Below are 21,337 nucleotides of genomic sequence, written 5' to 3'. Positions count from 1 at the left end.
TGTGTATTATTAATTTATTTTTAAAATAATCTGTCTCAGTATTTAAAAAGATTTTTTTAACTATTCAAAAGCTAGGGCGGCTCGGTGGCGCACTGCGTAGCACGTCCGCCTCACAGTTAGGAGGGTGCGGGTTCGATTCCACCTCCGGCCCTCCCTGTGCGGAGTTTGCATGTTCTCCCCGAGCCCGCGTGGGTTTTCTCCGGGCACTCCGGTTTCCTCCCACATCCCAAAAACATGCTTGGTAGGCCGATTGATCACTCCAAATTGTCCCTAGGTGTGAGTGCGAGTGCGAATGGTTGTTTGTCTCTGTGTGCCCTGCGATTGGCTGGCATCCGGTTCAGGGTGTCCCCCGCCTACTGCCGGATGACGGCTGGGATAGGCTCCAGCACGCCCGCGACCCCCGTGGGGACTAAGCGGTTCAGAAAAATGGATATTCAAAAGCTTTTCATAACAATTTAACCTGCTGATATTTTCTTCGAGTTCATCCATTCAGATGTTTTTTTTCCCATCTCTGCTTTTATTATCTGCATGCAACTCCCACACTTTCCCGACTATAGACACAAGCATCACTTTGAATAAAGCCTCCGAGGCCCGAGTTCTACAGACCTTTATGACAGCTTTATAATTTCAAAGTCATCAATCTTGGTCTGGAAGAGGGTTTGGTTTTCAAGATGATGAGTGCAGTTTAATATTATTTGTTGCTTGGCACTGACAAATTGTTGCTTTCGTTCTCTTGTCTTGAAGCTATAAAAGGGGACGAAAAAAAGCAAAGTGAGTTTGTCTTGTTTGACAGGTTGCACGCAAACCGCTTCAATTCGACATGATCGTCATTACTCGGCTTGAATCAGCTGCTGGGCTTCTTTTTCCCCCGTTGACAAATGATTATATTTGACTTGACGAAAAGGTTGCGAGTGTAAAAATGGGTAATTATCGCAAAAGCCGATATCACAGTGACTTGCATCTTTTCCACTGTTCAAATGTCACTGAGCTTTTCTTCCACCTGTTCTGACATTTCTCTGTCCTCCACCCAGCTTGCTTGATTGTCACAATGAATAACATTAGGGATAATGCCCAAAGTCGCCGCTTCCTATTTGCTCCAATTTGACTGGTCTTGCAAAGCTGTCATAAAAGGGCTGCCAGACTGCATCTGACAAAATGGCAATTTGCACAATTTCCCCCAGACGGACACTAGCAGCCCCCACTGCAGCAATTGTGCATATAAACAATGCCCTGCAGTGCTACCTAGGCACCGCTCACACAAGAGTGATGCGCTATTGAAGGAGGGTGCGCAACGCCTGCCAGGCTGAATTACACTGCTGCCAACGTCTGCACATTTGGTAAAATGCAGATTTTGTTTTGGGGACACAGATTTATGTGAACATTTGTGCTCATCTCACCGTGAAAGTATTATATGATAATGCCATAAATTGGACAGTTTGACAATAGTACATTTCTAAGCTGAAGGCAATCTGATTTTATTGACCATATATAGGCAGGAGCTGTAATGACACGGGTCATTGAGCAAGTGGTGTTGTAGATTTTCACTGAGAATAAAGTTGGCTCTTCTCAAAGAGAAATTTTGAATTTCGTCTCTGGAGAGGGGGGGGGGAAATGATAGCTTCCAGCTTTGTTAGTCGGAGGAGGCAACAAAAGATAGTAGTAAGTGATGATGTAGAACACTTTAATTTAAAGACCTTTTCCAGGAAGGGATTTATATAAGCCATAAAACATAACGTGGCTGACAACAAATCCCATTCTGGCCTTCAGTTAGATTGCACCTCGACATGGCGAAAAATACGGCAGGAAAATCATTGGCTATATATAATATATTCAGTAAATATTCCCAATCAAATTGTGTTGGATCTCAGAAGCTCCACTTGCTATTCCTAAGCTTTGCTGTTTTTTCTGTCTTCTAGGCTGCTGTTGTGAAGAAGCAAGAGTGTGCCCTAAATTGTGTGCAATAGCATCACCTTAATCTTCTTCCAAAGCTCTGCAAGAATGCAACTGTGTGTTTCCACTCAATGAAAATTACAGTGTATATATTGAATGAGCCCAACTGTCAAACTTTGAATTTTTCAATTACTCTGGAATAACTTTATTCCCCCTGACGACACAAAACTCTTGCAAAGATCGTGCCGTAAAGAAATCCAATCAACTGAAAACACCCGAGCTATTTATTTTTGCTTAAACGGTTAAGCAAGCATTGTACCAAGGCTACACTTCACAACACATACACGTCAGCTTATCAAAAGTATTGACGAAATAAAAAAGCTCCATACTTTTTGCCTAATTGTTTGGAAAACACATCGACTTTTATCACACGTCGCTGGGTTATAACAGTACATCTGTCCTTAGATTCTGTATGAGGCAACTAGACTAGATGATGCCCTCCAGTTGTTATCCTCATTATGGAAGGCAGATGTCCATCTACAGATAAGCAGCATGTTGACCTCACTAAGATTTTTAACTGCTTCCTGGATGACGTGTTTGTGTGCTCGAACAAGACATTAACTATTCATAGACTTACCGTACGTTTAAGATCAATAACCTGTTAATAATCAAACTTGCAGCGCAAACCTTTAGCTACAATTATTTCTTGTTTGAATCATGCTGCCATGAATATTTGCGGCGCGCTGACCTCTGAACATTTATGGACTGTCGTATTTGTGTTTGTTGTTCCATCAGTTAGTGAGCAGATTGCTTCCCGGTTCATGAAGGAGTGACTCAAATGGTGACAATACTGCACCTTTTCTTTTTTTTTCCAGATTGTCCCTTTAGTAGACAAGAGACAGGACAAGCAGTGAGTATAATGAGAGATGCAATTTAATAAGGAAGGAGACGGATCAAATACAACCTGATGGCTGCTTCTGTTAAGTGTCTACCTAGTTTTCCTCAGGCGAGGTCAGATGCAGTGAACAGGCAGTTATCATCTGCCTCACGTAACTACCCCCCTTGCTGCTCACATCATCGTGGCAATATCACACAGAAAGAGACCCAATGTTTACTTTTTAATCCTAAAATATTAAATGAAATTTAAATTTAAATTTCTAAAAAGGTTATATGTGAAGATCAAAGCTTTAAAATTCCTGATGCCAAACGTCATCCTTTGGATCAACACCCAGAAAAGACGCAAAGCAAAGACATCAATTGAGGAGGAGATGAGTGTAAAGAACAAACAAAAAAAGAGATGAAATAAAAGCAAACTTTGACATGTCCTACTACAGACAAAAGTATTGGGTCACACCTCCCACTCCTATTTATTTCCGGTGTCACAAGTCAAGCCTTTCTACTGTGCAGAGGAATTAATGACATGTCAAGTCAAGTCAAGTCAAGTTTATTTATATAGCCCTAAATCACATGCAGTCTCGAAGGGCTTCACATATACAAAACAAAATGATAATTATTCTCAAAGCATCCCCTGATCTTAAACTCCCACGTCAAAATAATTCCAGAGGACTGGCCTGCCTATTAGCCTCCTAATGATTAGAAACAATCTTGTAACAACATCAACAATGATGCAACATGTCATTTTAAAATCAGCTCAGAGACAACATGTTGTCAGTCAGCACTACTAGCCACCGCTATTAGCAACCCAGAGTATTTTTGCATACCATATAGAAAATCTATTGCTAATCTGTATAATCCTGTAAATTCAGTTTTCCTTTGATGTGTGCTTTTTTCATAGTCTTCATTTTGTTGATATAAACAAAACACTGGCATGCATTGCCCACAAGACTGGTTGCCAGCCAATCACAGGTTTTGTCTGTCCACAGAACGTTTTCCCAGATGGAGTCTGGTTTGTCCAGGCACTCTTTGGCAACCATCACGGGTACTGTTGGCCACGACTGTATGAATGAGATGGTGGATTTTACTGCAGCTAGAAAGCAACCATTTAATTCAGTGTAAAAAAAAAAAAAAAAAAAAAAAAAGTTGCATTTAAATGTGCCCATCAAACTGTCTTGTCATCTGCTCAGCTATTGTTTCAGCATCAATGTGCAGACCAAATAGCTGTATTGGTGCACGAGGAGGACAGAAAGTGTGAGGAAAGCGACGGAGGAGGTGATGATGAAGTGTTTGATGTATGTCTTGAGAACAAGCGTGGCCTTAATGATAAAACACAGGCAATGAATAAGTTTGGCAGTGGACATAGCAAGCCTGTCAGCGTAAGCATAAAACTGTGATGGGTGAGAGCGTTGCACTGTTAAACCTTCACACGCCACGATGAACAGCTCCGAAGACACAGATGAGGGTTGAGAACATAAAACACAGTTGTAATTAAAGGTGCACTCAGTGATTGTTTTTTTGTCAAAGTCAGCAAATATCTGTTCACGTTGCGCTCGCGGTTCATTCACAGGTGTTTCCCCGTAAACTGCAAACAAAATGGATTGGCCCCAGGCAAATTGTCACTATTCCTTTTTCATGGCCTTCTATCAGAAGCAGCTAGCTGCAAATTCAGTGCGAGTCGATGCATTTGATACCTGGACCTTCAGTGGGAACCAAACATAACTTGTGTCACAAATATCATATGGAGCAGTCAATCTACCGTATTTTTCAAACAATAAGGTGAACCTATTTTTTTTATATCAATAATCGACAGTGCAGAATAGAAAAGAATCAAATTGCTCGTCTAAATGATGAAAATAGCACGTGTGGTGGTGCCATTGTTCTTTTTTTTTTTTTTTTTAATCCAGCTGCTCTTCGAAGAAGAATAGAAGGCACACTTTCAGGGCTTGTATGTATTCTCATGCCTGTCAAGCGCATGACAGCTGAACTGAGCTGAGCTGAGCTGGTTCCCTGGATGAGATTTTTTTATATTCCACCTTGAGTTTTAAGGTGCCTCTATTTGCACATTAGTATTTCACACTGCACACATATATATACACATGGTTCCCTTGAGTCACATTAGTTTGCTGGAGACCCCTTGTCATCATCTCTAGCCTGACCTTTACCCTGGCCTCTGCTTCACCTTTGGAAAATACTTCATACCCGAGAGTTAGCTGATTTACTTTACGGCCACTTGCTTGTTGGTCCCAAAAGAGAGGTGAAGCCCTGCGTGCTGATATATTACATGTCCTCGTAACATGAATTACACACGCACACAGGTGGAAACGTTACAATGCCATAAATGCCGGTCATAGGATGATGTCACCGCATGCTTTTATTCCCATCGGATCGACACGACCGCCATTTGTTACACACTCGCCTCTAAAAGCAAAATGGTATGCACATGCAAGGTCCCTAGCGTTGTGCCTTTTTATTCTTTTAAAGGGTCAGCTGAGGCCACCCGTGGGCTGATTTTTTTCCCTTTGATTCTAACAGGGAGAGTGTCCAAATGTTTGAGAGTAAACAGTCCAAGCGGGATGTGCTTTACACAAAGCTGTCCTCTCTATTGAAAGACGCACAATGGCAGAGGCGCTTTTGGAGACTTTTGCTTGGCCGGGAAATTATTCCACTTAATGGATTCATCTCTGCTCCCTTCTGCCGCCACAGATAGGATGGAGAGTACACTGCCAAATCTGCAGGAATGTGGAGAAATACGGCAGGATGAAGCAGTGCAAGAATGGGAGGGAGAGCCTAAGAGAGAGGAAGGAGAAGTGCAGATGGGATATCTCAAAGGTTAAGATGCAGCCACGAGCTTTAAAGCTGTAAATCCTCCTTTCTCTAAAAGATCGCTTTTTTCCCTTCATCTTCTTACGGTCCTCCTTTTCCAACCTCCCCAAATAAAACACACTCAACTGTTACATAAATGCCCAAACATCCTCCAGTGTAACACTGTACTTCTTGACAAAGTGGAGCCATTCTCACACTGGCGCACGGCTGAGCTACGTGTGTGCATGCGAGTTGGTGACATCAGTGGGCAGATCTTTTTGAAAAGCAACAATTCATTTGGGTTACTGTCCGTGATTCACAGCCTTCCAGCGCAATAGCAATCATAATGTATTCAACAATGCAACATTTGTAATGTAACCAGGTCAGCTCATTCACTCACAGGCCACAGCGGTAGCTATTTGCTAATCTACTCAAATGAGAGCTGATACAAGAACAGTATTAAAATAAAGTTGTATCTAGCTTGTGTATATTACAAAGTCTTGTAATGCATGACATTTTTGTCTTAATTTGCAGTTTCCTTTTAAATTACAAACGCTTTTTGGGTCCATTACAGGCTCTACAATTACTGGTTACTGACTCGCTAGCTACTACGGGTAAAAGTAGCGAATTGTGTAAAAATTATACTTTCTTGCTTCACTGGTTTCACCTGCGATGCAACTTTTATTAAGCCCTTCTCATTCATCATTAAAGTTTATAGAGTGTATTTTATTGTTTGAACAGATTCATTTTGCAAGGGTTTACTGCCTTTTACATGTGTGTGACATTACTTGTACAGTTAATGTATAATTCCAAGTGTTTTAATTTAACAACATTGGAGATCAAAAGTTTGTTTAAATCATACAACAGCATTAAATCCTGAATAGTTTGGTGCTCTGCTCAAGATTAGCCCGAAGAAGAGGACAGCTTTATAGAAATATTACTAAAAAACACTGTAAGCCAAATAAAATAATACATTTAATGATCTATAGAAAGTAATGCACATTTCTGTCAATATGGTATACTGTAACTTCAGCTGCGTAGGGAATTTCCGATACATCTTCTAAAACGTCGGTGGGACAAAAAATTATTTAGCATCCGGATATTAATGACATTTTGTTGGGGGTGAAAATCCTTCGGTGCCGAGGAGAGGCGAAGAGATCGGAGGAGTGTGGCGGGGTGATAGGACAGAAAACAGAAAAGGAAGAATAAATAGCAGGGATATCTTGCGTGCGTGAAACCAAACAGGCAATGGATCTAGACAGCCAGGCAGGTGGGTGAGAGCAGATAGAGGAGAGTTGGAGTGAGTGTATACAGATTAAGAGTCGTGTTAATGCTGACCCATAATCTCCTCCTCTGTAATTGAGGTCGTCTGCCGCGGGAGGCAGCAGGAGTTTGGACCATCTCTGTTTTGCTGAACTGAGAATGAGCAATCTCACACTGGAATATTGCTGCACTCTTGGACAGCGTATGGCGTTCCCAGACAAAAACACAGATTCCTGGTTCTTTTGTCCTTCTCCTCGTGACGTCACTCACGGCCAACAACGAGGCACTCTAAAGACCACAATGGCTTTTCCTTTTTGAACATTATCGGATATTATCATCGAGCACGTACAATGATGCACATTTAGATGCAAATCATTTTGCAGGGTCTTTAAGTAACATTTTAACATTTAATGACATACAAGTGAAGAAACAAACCTAATATGAAAAACTAAAACAAATCTAAATAATGTAATCACTCTAACTGAATTAAAACTACTCACCCTTTCCAAAACGCCGGGTAATATGCAATATGCAATGCAATCTGACCACGAGTGGCTGGAATAAAGATGTTGTATTAAGATCAGCATCTGATGGCTGAAATTCATTAGCGTAATGTCATTGCTATTTCATTGATTGAATTACTCGTAATATGCTGAGCGGCAGACCCTTCCCTATGTTCTATTTCTGCTTTAATGCTTATCATCTGCGGCGTCAACACAACAAGAAGAAAACCAAGAGAGGAACTTATATAATTCAATAAAATACAAGGAATGGGAGAAATACATTTGAAATGTTCAATGCAGCTTTTGCATTGAATCTCGTTTGACTTAGCATCAAATGTGAGTGAATAAACTGACTACAATTGCTTGGTGTAACCTCGACATTTGGTATCGAATAAGAATTTAGTGACAAGACTGAACTATGCAACGAAGCAACATTCCCTCCTGTGTGCAGAGATGAGAATCTCCAAAAGAATGAAGCCATCGATTGATAAAACTGTCACAGCAGTGCCAAGCCAGCCTGCCAGTCAACCATTGTGCTTTTTGTTTATCTCCATCCAAAATTCATTCAGCCCCTCTATATACGCTCAGGTCTTCTGTATCGCAGTGAAATCAATATTGTAATAACTGAAGAGGACAAAGCCTCATCATAATCAATATGAGCAATGTATGGTACTACGAAGAGGTAGACAGAGAGAAATCATTGTGCCCAAAAGCCGAGCTGAATGTTTCTGGCACCTCATTCATTACACTATTGAAGAATCCATCTGTCACAGCCACACAAGAGCACAGGGACACAGTAAGCCGTGATGCAAATACGTGTGCAGGCGGCTGCGCGCTGGAGGAAGACCCACACTGGGCTTGATACCTTTGCTTTGTGTAAACAAAACACACAAAGACTATAGTGACGGATAGGTAGGGAGGCTTGAAAGTAAACACAGTTCAAGCGGTGTCAGAGTCACTTGTCACATCACACGTTTTCATTTAGGAGGTCAATTCACACGCAGCGGCATTACGTTTACATTCAATGTTTCATCACCATTTGTTAGTTTGTTTGCAGGACAGGTCACACAAAAAAACATGACAGGCCTGATTTTGAGAGGGACTGCAAATAAAATGTATCTGAATTTTTATAATGTAAATTATGTGACACTCTTTGATGTATTTGGGTTTGCCTTTGTGATGTGATGGTAAAAGTGTAAGATTTATTTTATTTATTTCGTTTAAAAAAAAATCCAAATTTTCTAAAAAAAAACAAATGCTGAGAAAAAATCCAGGGAACTAAATATAGCACAACCAAATTGATAAGACAAGGGAAGTTGATTGGTTGCCTCAATGAACAGGGCTGATGAAGAGGATGTTAAAAAATTGACAGAGAAAACACAATAAAATGTGAAATAATACTGAATCAAATCCAAACAAAGTTGACAAAAACAGATTTCCTTTCGAGACTAACAACTCTCTGAGACTTTGTTTTATGCGAATATCTGCTGCCAGGACAGCGTTACAAATTCAAATATGTTCTCAATCGTCTGCATAAATAAAGGCTGGATGAGGAAAAAATAAAATGAACTTTGAGGCACATGTGTCAAGGGAGATGGGCCAAAGAGAGGGCCTTGTAGCTACAAAACAACGTTGGGTGCTTCTTTTTGTATCCAACACTTTCACACAGTTAAGGACCAAAGTTGTTTTTTCCTCTGGCGCTTTTTTTAAGTTTGAAATGAAATATTCACTGAGCATCATTATAGTCACCTGTCAGTGCTTGCGGCAATCACATCGTGCAGCAAAGTTTGGAATGTTTTGCATTGAAGAAAACGTGTTCCTTTTTTGTGTTTATCTTGTGACAGCAACATCAGTTTGCTGAAGCCCAGGGTAAAGAAAAAAATCTATAAACATTAGTGGTGGTAAAAACACTCCAACATGGTTTGAGATTCTGGGGACAAGTGGAGCATTTACTGACGATGTGATATTAATGTGGCTCGAGGATCTTCTCATTTCACCACACAACAATCAATATGTTGCTAAAAGTATAAATGAGCAAAATTACAAAACAGTGCATTATTTCAGGCACATAGTAACTCAAGAATGCTTGATGACATCCTCTGACTCGCAGCTCAGATTAGCTAAAGAGAATTTTATGAGACAACAGAAAACCACTACTGCCCATCATCTACATGGGCACATAGTATAATACGTCAACTAGATGGCTGACCTCTGAGGGACATCTTACCTAATGCAATATTGATCCCAAAAGGACAGTTTTTGAAATAGTGAGAAAATCGTCAGAAATGGATCCACTCTACCCAAGAGTAGGAACCGGACCCACATAGCTAGATGAGGACCCAATGAGACTATGATCACTGTTTGGGGCCAACTATTTGGACTTTAAATTCCTCTTTATTCTTTACGCTCTATTTTAATATGTTTGTAAAAAGATAGAATGGCAAGGGTACAATATGCTTTGTGAGGCATGCTAATATTTCTTGCGTTCATATTTGTTCTGGCTTCTATAATTTCTAACAAAAAGACAGCAACAAAGGGATGGTAATTTCAAGGTCCAAGGTGCGGAATTTGTAAGTAAAATGAGGAGCAAGCGAGGATATTTGTGAAGATAGTTGAGGTCATTTTGCAAATTCATGTCAGTAATGTTGTCTTTTCACGTCAGGGTCAATTCATCTTACTGAGAAAAGGGTAATTTCAACTTTCCAACTTTATCCAGAGATAAGTTCAAATATGGCCTTAGTAGATAGTAGTTACTCCTGCTGTCAAATGCGCCTCCGATGTGGTCATTACACCTCAAGTGAAGTGAGCTTGATGTGGGAGGAGCTGACTCCTCAGATGTTCAGAAGAGCAGACAGAAGCAAACACGTTTAAGAATAGCTCTTGGCTGGAAGTCCCATCAGTCGACTTGAAACTGGAGGCTAATAAGGATGCGCCGTTGGGAATTTGTGTGCATGACTGCTAAGCCGAAAGGCACGCTTTGATTAGCTGCCGGGTCCATGCAGTGAAAATCATAGCGCAGAGACCAGATGCAAACCTGAACCCGAGTGGATTAAAAATATTTAAGCTTACAAGTGCCGTTCTCTCTGAGTACACTCGGTGCATTTTAAGGTGAAAGCAATCCCAAAGCAAAACCCTTCTAACCAACAGCAATAATGTTTTGCTTCACTTTGAGACATTCTTGCAGAGATATGCGTTATTAATCAATATTAAATCCATGTATTTGTATTTTGTACATGCATGTTAGTGTTTTGTGTAGACTTTATACCTAGTTTGGTGTCATATTTTTTTCTTTCACTCTCTACAGAAATTTTTTAGGTTCGCCATTTAAAATTAATGACTTTATTTTGTATTTGTTTTTCCTTCTGAAATGCTGCCGCACCACCCTTTTTTGGGTTTTTTTGTTTTAGAAAACATTCAACAGACTACGAGGAGACATCCATTTGTTGCAGTGTTATTTTTAATCTATTTTGTGTATGCTGGGAACATTTTGATTGACGATTGCAAAATGACACTAGGAGCTCTCTGAGACATTAAATAATATTCAGATTATTTGTGTTTGCTCTCTAGTGTGTTTTACATTCTCAGCAAGGGACGCCTGCACGTTATGTATGTAAACAGCAACCTCTGGATGTTGGCGCTCTATATTATTGGGTGTCAACTGTGGAATGGTGTCAACAAAATTCCTCATCTGTTTATTATTGCTGCTTCAGTTCAACTTTTTTTCTCAATACTCTATTTTTGGTTGAGGACATTTGAACGGTTGTTTTTTTAAAAAAATGGATAATTTACCATTTTTTTCCCAGTGTAACAATCCACAAACCTCATTGACTTTCATACGCTTCACCTTTTAACTTTGTGACATTAAGATTGCAGGAGTTGGAGAATTATTTATGAAGGACAGAGTCTAAGAAGAGAAGAGATGATGCCGGTTTGGTGCACATTTCACACATATGTCGAAGCATGAGCAAACCACAGAAAGTTTTTGGCATTTTGAAAAATTATATTGTGATAATAAAACCATCCAGTATGCAACGTAATACTTATATTGTGTTAGAAATAATATAATACACTACCTTGATTCCTTTGTTGTCCAGCTTAAGTGTGTCTTGGTATGCTCTCAGAGGAGCAGTCTGGGAATTTCTCGACATATCCAATGCAGCTGTTAAACACGTCAGGAGACACAACCGGCCAGTCAAGGTCTGTGGAAACAAACGGAGCAGAAAAAAATGAATATGATTTTGATAGAGGTAATAAACCTGTTGGGTTGACTGTAATATAAAACAAATAAAGCACAGATAGAAAAAGGAAGGTAAAGAGAGGACTAGATTTAAGAAAAATGAAATCAACAGAAAAGTAAATTGAAAAATAAACCAACTGGAAAGATGAGGTAAAATCGGAAGACTTTGTTTCTGTAAACTTGAACTGAAAAGGGCCTTATTCTATGATGTAGGTTATTTCAGAGCCTCGGGGCTCTGACCCCCTTTTTTATTTCCAGGCCAGACAAAAAGAAGTCACATCAAGATACAAGACTCAAAAATCTGGCTACGGGAACCTTAAACATTCCAATAAATAAATACTCCAGGAAAGTCAAGTTATGAATGAAAATGATGCTCGTTTGAAAAATTGTCTAAAATTAAAAAAATAATAATAATTAAACATAAAACAATGAAATGCAGTAGTGTCTTCTGCATCCACATAGTGGAAAGAAAACATTCTAGAACACACGTTTTATATAAAGCACATCAGATATCAGGACTGCTGCATTCTTGTCTCATACTACGTCATATTTATATTCATTATGCATTCTTATTCATTAGAAAAAAAATCACTAGGAGTATATGAATACACAGCATTTTTTAAGTTACAAAAAAGAAATGGAAGTTAAAAGTGACATTAAGTCCAAGGTCAGATTGCAGCATTTCTGCCACGTTGGCAAATACAGTGATGAGCAAGTGAGGAGGGTAATAAAGGTCACTTTTTCACATCACTTGCACCTGCTTTGTTTGGTCTACTTTCTTCCTTTTCCCATCAGCATCAATTAATCTTAGTGAAGAAAAGGTAATTTGTTTTTTATTTCATGCACCCTTGCGTGTGTGATTTAAGGGTTCCTGACAGAGCGAGTGACAAGATGACAGTGTGGGGAAAGGAGCGCCGAGACCGTGGGAGATTAATCTCGACAGCTCCGCTTGGTATTGCTTGCGAGTCCTCTAATGCATAATGATTGTGGGGCTGTTTACTCCTTGAACTTTAATTGCCAAATCTGCTGTAGATGTGCCGTGATTTACAATGGGATCAAGACATAACAATGTCATATGACTACCTCGAGTGACATGAACGATAATCCCTGGGCGGCAGTTCATCAAAAAAAAAACTCAGGGTCTGTTACCTGAGCCGTAAAACGTCAAATGTGCCACATAGGTGGAGGGAAAAAAATAAATTTCCAACACGCAACAGGAAGGGACGCTGAGATTTGTGATGTTAAAATAAAAACAGAAACAGCAGAGCCAAGCAGCGTCGCCGCAGACAGATGGCAAACATCTCAAGGCAGTCCAAAATGAGAAGAAGAAATATGAGCGCCGGTACAGCAAAGAAAGATGATGCAATAAAGCGGAGACACAACAGAAAAAGGATGGACCTAGAAGGAAGTGATGGATGCGGAGAGGGCCAAATAAGCTCGAAGTCGGCGGGAATGTTTTGGAGCGAGAGAGAAAGAATGTTTGATGGCACGCTTGGCAACCATGCATTCACAGAAGATAGAGATAGAGACACGGTGCAATAGGAGATGAGAGGTGGAGACAGCCAAGTGGGTGGCTGGCCATCAGCGCACAAGCCCCGAGCAATGAAACATTGCGCCGGGATAATGAAGATGGTTCTGCTTGGTCACACTCCGCATTAGCCCAGAGTCAGGGCGACCCCAAAATGTCAACAAGTTAATAGACTGGGCATCAGTGACTCTTTCACACTGCTACTCCCCTCTCTCCAAACAGCAATTATTGGCCCCAAAAATTTGTGTGTAAAATATAAACAGATATCTCGACATGGAGTTTAAAAGCTTCGTGTGCGTGCTGCCAAACGATGATTGATTGTTGTGGCGTTTGTGGCCACTGGCATGGCGACACTTTTTGGTGGATAACAAACAAGAAAAACGCACACTGTGTACAATCATAATTTTTATATTACAAATATGGAAATGAAATGTAAACAAATTGAGCTGGGTGAGATTGAGCTCAATTACCTTCAGCTGATCAATTTTCTGATATCGGCTGAGAGGATTTCATATTTTTACCCTACATGAGTCAGGTGTTTATTAGTATTTTAATATTATTATTATTATTATTAACAATTATGTATATTAATTATTATATTATTATTATTATATTAATAATATTTACAGTTATTATTAACAATAATAATAATAAAAACTATAATAATATTATTTCCCCATGTTATTTAGTTTGGCTTTATCAAGTGATAATAACCAGCCTGCCTCGCTTATGCCGTGATCACAACATAAACACACTAATCAAGCCTTGACCATATGTTTAGATATTAATCAATGACAGTATATTCCAACGCGAGGGCAATGGAAGCAGGCAGCTTGCATATTACGTGCCATTGCAATAGTCAATAAAATGTCATAATCTATGACATGCACACTCGTCAACCCACTCAAGGCGCCGGCGTAAATCAAAACAAGAGCGAAAGCGAGGAGGTGCATAGATCATTAAAAAGGGAAAATAATGGCCCGTGGGTCCCTGTGGAGTCACGCTAAAGTTGCCTGCCTTTTGAGCCGTGTTGTCATCTCTGGAGCTGAGTCTCATTTCTCTCGTTGTTGGTTTTGTTGGATAAATGTGAATGTTCCTACTAACGTTACTATTTACATGTTGTATCACTAATGAGTATCGGTCATTAGCGTATTGACAAGTGACAAATGTGACCACAACCTCGGAAAGACTATTTGGGTTTGTATTTTCATCTCCGTGTACACAGCAGATTATATTCCTTTTCTTTTGATTGACTGTTGGTACACTTTGAAGAAGACTGAGTTTGTTGATCTACTCATCTTTTTGAAGGTGTTGTATAGTAGGCCTAAGGCGAGTCGTGCTCACTTAGAAGTTGCTCCGATTTTTTTGGGCTCTCCGGCAGACTAAACAAAAATGCACAGCGCACAATGAAGACGATTTAGAGTGTTGCATTCCAGTGGCGTTGTGATGAGCCAATTGGAACGTGGTCCTTTAACCCAAAACCTTGAAGCAATGAATTTTCAGTGGGAGTTCTGGTCGGATAAATCATTCTTTTGAATAAAGTCTGCCCTTTTATAGGATAGTCGTGGTCATCCTTTTTATGGTGTCAAGTTTACAAATATATACTGTGTTTGCTGTATGAATGTAAAGCTCAGTTAGGTTTGATGATAATGTAGTAAACATTTAAAGAGTCAGCCAAGAAGTCGTCAAGCATCTTATATCAGCAGCCCAATTAAGGGAGACTTTTTCAATTAAGACGGGTTTGACAGTCGAGAATGTTGACAGGCAGCCAGTGTGATACTCCAATGCTCATAATGCTTTGGCTTGTGCATAATTTTACATATCAACCATGATTATGTCATTTGCTATTTCAATCAGGCGACTCCAGCTGCCTGCTCTTTTATTCCAGCAGTCTGTCAAGGACTCCTTCAACAAAGGCGGACAAGATCTTGTCAATGGTAAGCTCGAAAGAAGACAAGAAAACTTAGGCAAAGTCCTCTCGATTGGCTCGAATCGTATATCTATTTAATCGGGAGGTGTCCTTTGGCATACCTTTGACTGGAGATGAGATCATTAAGGAAATGGATGGTTCATTTCATAATTGACATTTTTGCCATTTAAATTCAAGTTCTGTATCTCGGCCGCGGCAGCAGCATGTTTGGCATTCACTACAAAACAGACTTCACTTTCCTCTTCCTTTCACCTTTATTATACATTTTAACAAGTTTGCCGTTGATTTATTTGCAAGCTCTCACTCTGAGCTATTCTAAATCTTGAAAATATAATTGAAAGATAATTACATCAGCTTCATCAGGCTTGCGGCTCAGTTTGGCTCCAGTAATGTATTTATAGCTTGAGGTTATGTCCCGTGTTTTGCTGCGCATTAGAATGATATTGTAATTATATCACGGTTGCCTCATAAAATGACATCATATGTCTTCATCATGCGCCACACATGTAATGTTTCTTCATATACATATTGTTAACACGCAAATGCATTGTATGTAAAATTGTACTAAAAGCCAGAGTCAAATTAAAAAATATTTTCAAATATCCATGTTCATTATAAAGCCTTATTGACTCTTGTTAATAACGCAGTGGCATTTTATTATTATTTAAATGGTTGATAATGTCAAAAAGTTGTCTATATATCACCAGAATATAAATGTCACCTGTGAATATGCCGCACTGACTAAACCTACCAAGTGTTGTACTTTTCCTTTGTCGTGGCGCCCTCCTTGATTGACAGGCGACGTCCCTTCAACTCTTTAATTTAATCACTGTCTCCCGGTACATCGATAACCAGAGCCTGCAAAAGTCTAATGTACAATAATTAAATCAGGAATTAAAAGAAAGGCTGGGCCGTGTGCTGTTGTTTGAGCTTGGTTAACCACAATAGATTGTGACAGGAAATACACACGCAAAGAATTGACATCTCGCCTCTGTGAGTGTGAGGTATACCTTAGTGGCTATACTTAGAATTTAGCTCATGTGTTTAAAAATGTCAGTCAAAACTCTCTTTTTAACTTGCAAATGTAGATAAAAGTCACAAAGCGTTGAGTCTGTTTTGACATCAGCCCCCGACGGCTCTTTTGTCGTCATCCACTTGATTACTCTGCTTTCCTTTTTTAATTAACTGTGTTTAAAAGGCAACTGTGTTTAAAAGTAAATCAGAGAGACCAAAGGAGAGGTTTTTTGTGTTTTTTTTTTAAATTCTTCCAAACGAATATAGCTTCTTTCCCGTTGGAAGCTTTGTGTTTGGCATGTACAAGCATGAATAATGTGTGAAGCAGTCTGAATGGAAAGGATAAAACGTGGCACAATGGGGACTCAGTGATGTTTCGCTTTTCTTCAAGCCTTTATGTGATTTTCAGCGTGTTGCTTCTTTTGGGCCTTGATCTCAAACAGAGCAGCTCCACGTTATATCCTCGCACACTCGAGCGTCCATTGCGTGTCATCTTGGTGTCCGCAAGTTCATCAAAAGTGTCTCAAGCAAGAGGGAACAGTTTGGATTGCGGCCATGACGCGGTTGCGCGGTCCCCGTGGAGGCGGCGGGAACAGGCGGTGAGCATCAACGCTCGCCGTGAGACTCGAGTTTCGTGTTACCTCATGCGAGGTCGGGTCAACTGTTGCCTGTTGACAGGCCGCTCAGGGGGCAATTTGTGTGTGTGCTACATGTTAGCAAACAATAACAGCACTGGACATGGGAACCTTACACCAGAATGGAAAAACAGCATGCCATCTAATTCAACAAATCGGTTTAAGCAAAATGTTTTTTTTTTTACAGGAGGTTGTTTACCTTAAGTGCCTATTTCATCATCAACATACGGAAATTCACCCATGCAATGTGATTTAATTTTTTTACAAAAACTATGATTAGAATTATTTCAACCACAGTTGAGTATAAATCTTCTAGTAAATGCATTAAATTCCTTTTTACACCGCCATTTTCAACTTGTGTTCCTGCAAAGCTGCTTTTTCAAATCTCTCTTTATTTTGCTCTCGTAAAAAAAAATACTTCAATTAAAACAGGACCTAAAAAGGTGCCAATAGCTTCTATTCATTAGTGCATAAATGGAAAATGTGAACAAAGAGCAGAGGTCCTGATAGAAATTAACAAATTATCTGAATAAAAAGAAGACAACCATTTGTCTTTTAAAACACTGAATAATATATTTATATAGCTTTTGATGCAGTAAATTCTACAATTAGTTTTCCACCTTCTATGCCATCTATTGTGTGTCCTCTTTTCAAAAATATATTTTTTTATGCAAATAAAGTATTTGTATTTTGTCTTTTTTTTTGGTCATGTCATTTTTTTCTTAGTAAAATCTGTAGGTATGTAATCCGCTGAACATCATCCGTAAACAAAAGTATCCTGCTAACATGCGCATGCACAAAAATAAAGCTCAAGGATGTTTAAAATTTCAACAGTAATAGAGGTCTGTACTCCACTGAGTGATATTCTTTTCTACATCAACTTGCGGAATACCGCTATTATAATTTCTCGTAGTAGTCTGTACTCCTCAGAGATCTTTTAATTTAATTGCCGTTTTAACATGATGGTTTCAAACTGGTGCCACGAATCCTATAGCAGCTTATTGCAATGCAGAGAAAATCCTTATTACTCAAAGGAGAGGGATCTCACATTACAGGAGATAATAGCGCTGGTGTAAAAAGTGTATCGCTGACAGACATTTTCCATATGAATTAGTTGGCTTTATGCTCCCAGTGTCCCATGGACTTAAAGTGGAGCGCGGGGAAGGAATGGGGGTGTGGGGTAGGGGGAGGTCACGTAACATTAGATTCATTGTGTCTGCTCCTGCTCCTCTCAACACCTGTCTCAAAGGGCAAATTAATCCTGTAGCAAAACCATGGCAGCCCCCCCCTCCCCACCCCAACCACCCCCCTCCTGCAGTGCGTACAGACGAGACACATCTGTCTGTGCACTCACCCGCGGTCTGCCGTCTTTCCCGGTATACATCACACACCACCTTGACACCGGGGATGCCAATTGTCGGTTTCTATTTGTTGCCCCCCTTTCTCCCCATTTAACCGCAATCAAATATTATCTTTACCGGCAAAAGATGCAAGTAAAATGTCACACTACCCCACAGGAGACAACCTGTATTTGCTTTTTTCCCCCTCTTTTCTTTTGTAAGTAGGCCAGCAGAAATACAGTAGAATGGGCTGAACACAATGCCAGCCAACCTTCCGTTTTTTGAATTTTGAGTAAAAATGAAATTACATAATTGTTTCCATAATACAACCTTAATAAAGGCTCCATTGCTTTTACATAGCTTCATTTGTGGATAACTTGTAAGAATAGTTTTTTTATATACAGGTATTTATTATTGGCATAGATTATTTTTTTTCATGTTTTGATGGGGCAAGCTGAAAGTCGCAGAAACAACATTGTCTTGTTATACATTCTGCAGCACTTTACAAAGTAACTCCCACATTTATATTGTGCATTAAACAGCGATGAGAGGCATATAGCTGTAGTGGCATCCAAATAATGCACTAAAAGCTTGAGCACGAGTGAGGCCAGTGCTCAGGTGGTGGCTGGCCCTGATGAGTCGCGGCCATTGGCTCCTCTCCACTTCAGCGAAACAACATCAGCGACCAATCACACAACTCCGAACCGGGCCCTAAAGATTGAAACCCCGGGGACTGAGCATGTCTGCGAAGCGGCTTTTTCATGCTTACTTACACAAACGCAACAGATGTACATAAGTGCTTTGCTCACAAATGTGTTTCTTTTTATGGCCTCAGACATTTCGGCGGATATTTTCAAGTTACGATCACACCATATTGCCAAACAGCTGCAGAGCATCCGAGTTGTTTTTCTCACGCAGAATGGTTTGATGCAAATATGTTCGCCTCCATGTCACATTTCTGACAGATAAATTGAGCAGTCTATTTGGCTTTATTCCACACTTAGAGATCAGCTAGATAAAAAATCGTCTACACATGAGATTTATGATATGTATAGCACCAAAATGTGCACTCACGCTTACATCCAAACACAACAATACTGTGTGTTTCCTATTCAATTACGCAGCTGTTCTAAAATTCAGTCTCAGCACCTTCTCGCATTTTCTTTTCCACCGCTCATACCTGCGGGTTATACGCATATGCGTGGGATGTTTAAGTGCAGTATTAGAGAGGTAAAGAGAACAAAAAGTGTGCCTGTGTACAAGAATGAGAGCAAGAAATGGGAACAAGATGAGAACGAGTAAGTGAGGAAGGGCCGAGCGAAAGGGATGGTTTCTCTGGCCTGTCTCTGCACCTCTTTCAACCTGCTCAGTGAGCCGTGAGCTCGGCCTTGTAAACTGCAGTCTGACTTGATTACTTTGTCAGTCTTCTATGTAAGTGGCTTTTGCTTGCCGCGCGAAATGGGCAAACATGCCCGACAGAGAATAAGATGTGAGGTGAGGCGAGGGGAGAAGCTCAAATGAAATGAGAGGAAATTGTATTCTGAAATGCGGGTGAATAATGGAGCATTGCTGTCCATGTAAACTTTTCGAAAACGACGCAGAGTTTGCTGTATTCACCCTGTGTTGGCTATAGAGGGTGCTATAGTGGGGTTTAGAAAGATGTAGAACCAATATACATACAACAATTACTTTGCCATGCACTATCATAGCATTAATAGCTCTGGCCAGTGGAACTGAATTTTTTAGATTTGAAATGCATCCTCGATAGTCAGAGTGCTGGCCCTGGATGACATCAACATTTTTCCATCGTCAAAACTTGTTGCAGCAGATTTCAATTAGCAAAACACATCTGCACACATTAATGAGTAATGGGTATGTATTTGTCATGCAATGAGATAACTATTGATTCTAAACTGGTCTTGACGATACACATGGCACACTGTCTGCTAATTGTTTTTACTATTCCAGCATGCTATGGGGGGTGGTAAAGTCAGCACCCCAAAGAAGGCCCAGGTAGCAAATGTACTTGCCACCATCGGTATTCCTTGTATTCACAGTCTTGTTGTAAATTCTATCCACATCCAAAATGAGCAACTGTGACTCACTATTACTCCCTGAGGTACAAAATCGTGCCATCAGACATGGCAAGCATGGGCAGAATGCCGACTTCAGCATATTTGCCTGCAGCACAACACAATGAATAAAATAACAGGGAAAATGATTGGAAATAAAATACTTATAAATAGCCGCTTTACAGAGATCGGATACAAATCAATTTAGCCCAAAGCAAATGTGAAAATGGCCAAAAGATAAGAATATAATTGGTCACTTGACAACTCCATGTTTTCTCCTCACCTTTCAAGTAAATGGCACAATGCAAAGAACACGCAGTAAATGTGAAGCAATCTGCTCTTAGCTGGAGTTCAATTTTGTTGCTTGCACTCAAAGGGAATGCAGCGACACATTGCCACCCTGAGGCCAACTTTGGTATGAGACCGATGCTTACGTACTGGTGCACACACTTTTTCCATATACAGTAAAACATTAAATCTGAGACATAAGCGTTCTGAGGTTGGGGGTTGGATGGACTACAACATTTCCAGTATGGGGTTAACGGAAGACTCCTAATTGTGAATGAGTGTGAATGTGAGTGTGAATTGTTTGTCTATGTGTGCCCTGCAATTTTGCAATTGCTTCCTGCTCTGAGACGTTCAACATAAACATTGTGACTACAAGCTATTTCAGGAGTGGCCTTTAACTCCCACTAAAGCGCATTGTGCAGCTGTTCTGAGGGGATTTGCTGGCGATGTGCACCTGTGTGATTTGAAGCTTTTTATTTATTTTTAATATTGTGCTCCATGCTCCAAAAGTAGTTGTTTTCTTACCTCGATGCAAAGATGGAAATGCCAAACAAAACCCGTGATGCTCCTGATGTTGATAGACAGCAACATGATGAGCTCTGCTGCAGAGAACCAAGGCTATGTGGAGGCCAGTGACAGCAGCTGGACAGGTCATTAAAAAATACACATCTTGGTACAAGCAAGAGTTACAATGTGCCTGTTCTTGCAAAAGTCAGCGCTGAGTTATTGATCTCAAGTCACGGCAAGTGAATGTACATAATAGTGCAGGTACAAATCAGGGGTTTAGCAAACTTTGAAGTTGTGTTTTGCTCTTTATTTTCTTAAATAACTAAATTTAAATGAATGAAAAAAGCCCTGATGTTTTTTTTACTGGCATATACGGATGAAAACGAAGCATTGCCTTGTCTTTTTTAAGTGGACACACCACACATTTGTTA

General features: G+C 40.0%; 1 long non-coding RNA gene across 1 annotated transcript in view; it reads right to left on the bottom strand.

Moving 5' to 3' along the window:
* The window catches only part of LOC125981859 (uncharacterized), a 38,615-nt gene that overhangs the window by 17,049 nt on the left and 229 nt on the right, over positions 1-21,337 (bottom strand). Inside the window, exons 2-3 of the long non-coding RNA XR_007486183.2 lie at positions 20,925-21,041; positions 11,429-11,554 (exon numbers count right to left, since the gene is read on the bottom strand). This is a non-coding gene — a long non-coding RNA (uncharacterized lncRNA). The remainder of the gene's footprint in view (positions 1-11,428; positions 11,555-20,924; positions 21,042-21,337) is intronic.

The sequence above is a fragment of the Syngnathus scovelli genome, chromosome 15 (genome assembly GCF_024217435.2).
Source record: "Syngnathus scovelli strain Florida chromosome 15, RoL_Ssco_1.2, whole genome shotgun sequence".
Lineage (NCBI taxonomy): Eukaryota > Metazoa > Chordata > Actinopteri > Syngnathiformes > Syngnathidae > Syngnathus > Syngnathus scovelli.
The sequence above is the reverse complement of the archived record's forward strand: the minus strand, read 5'-3'. Positions and strand labels throughout refer to the sequence as shown.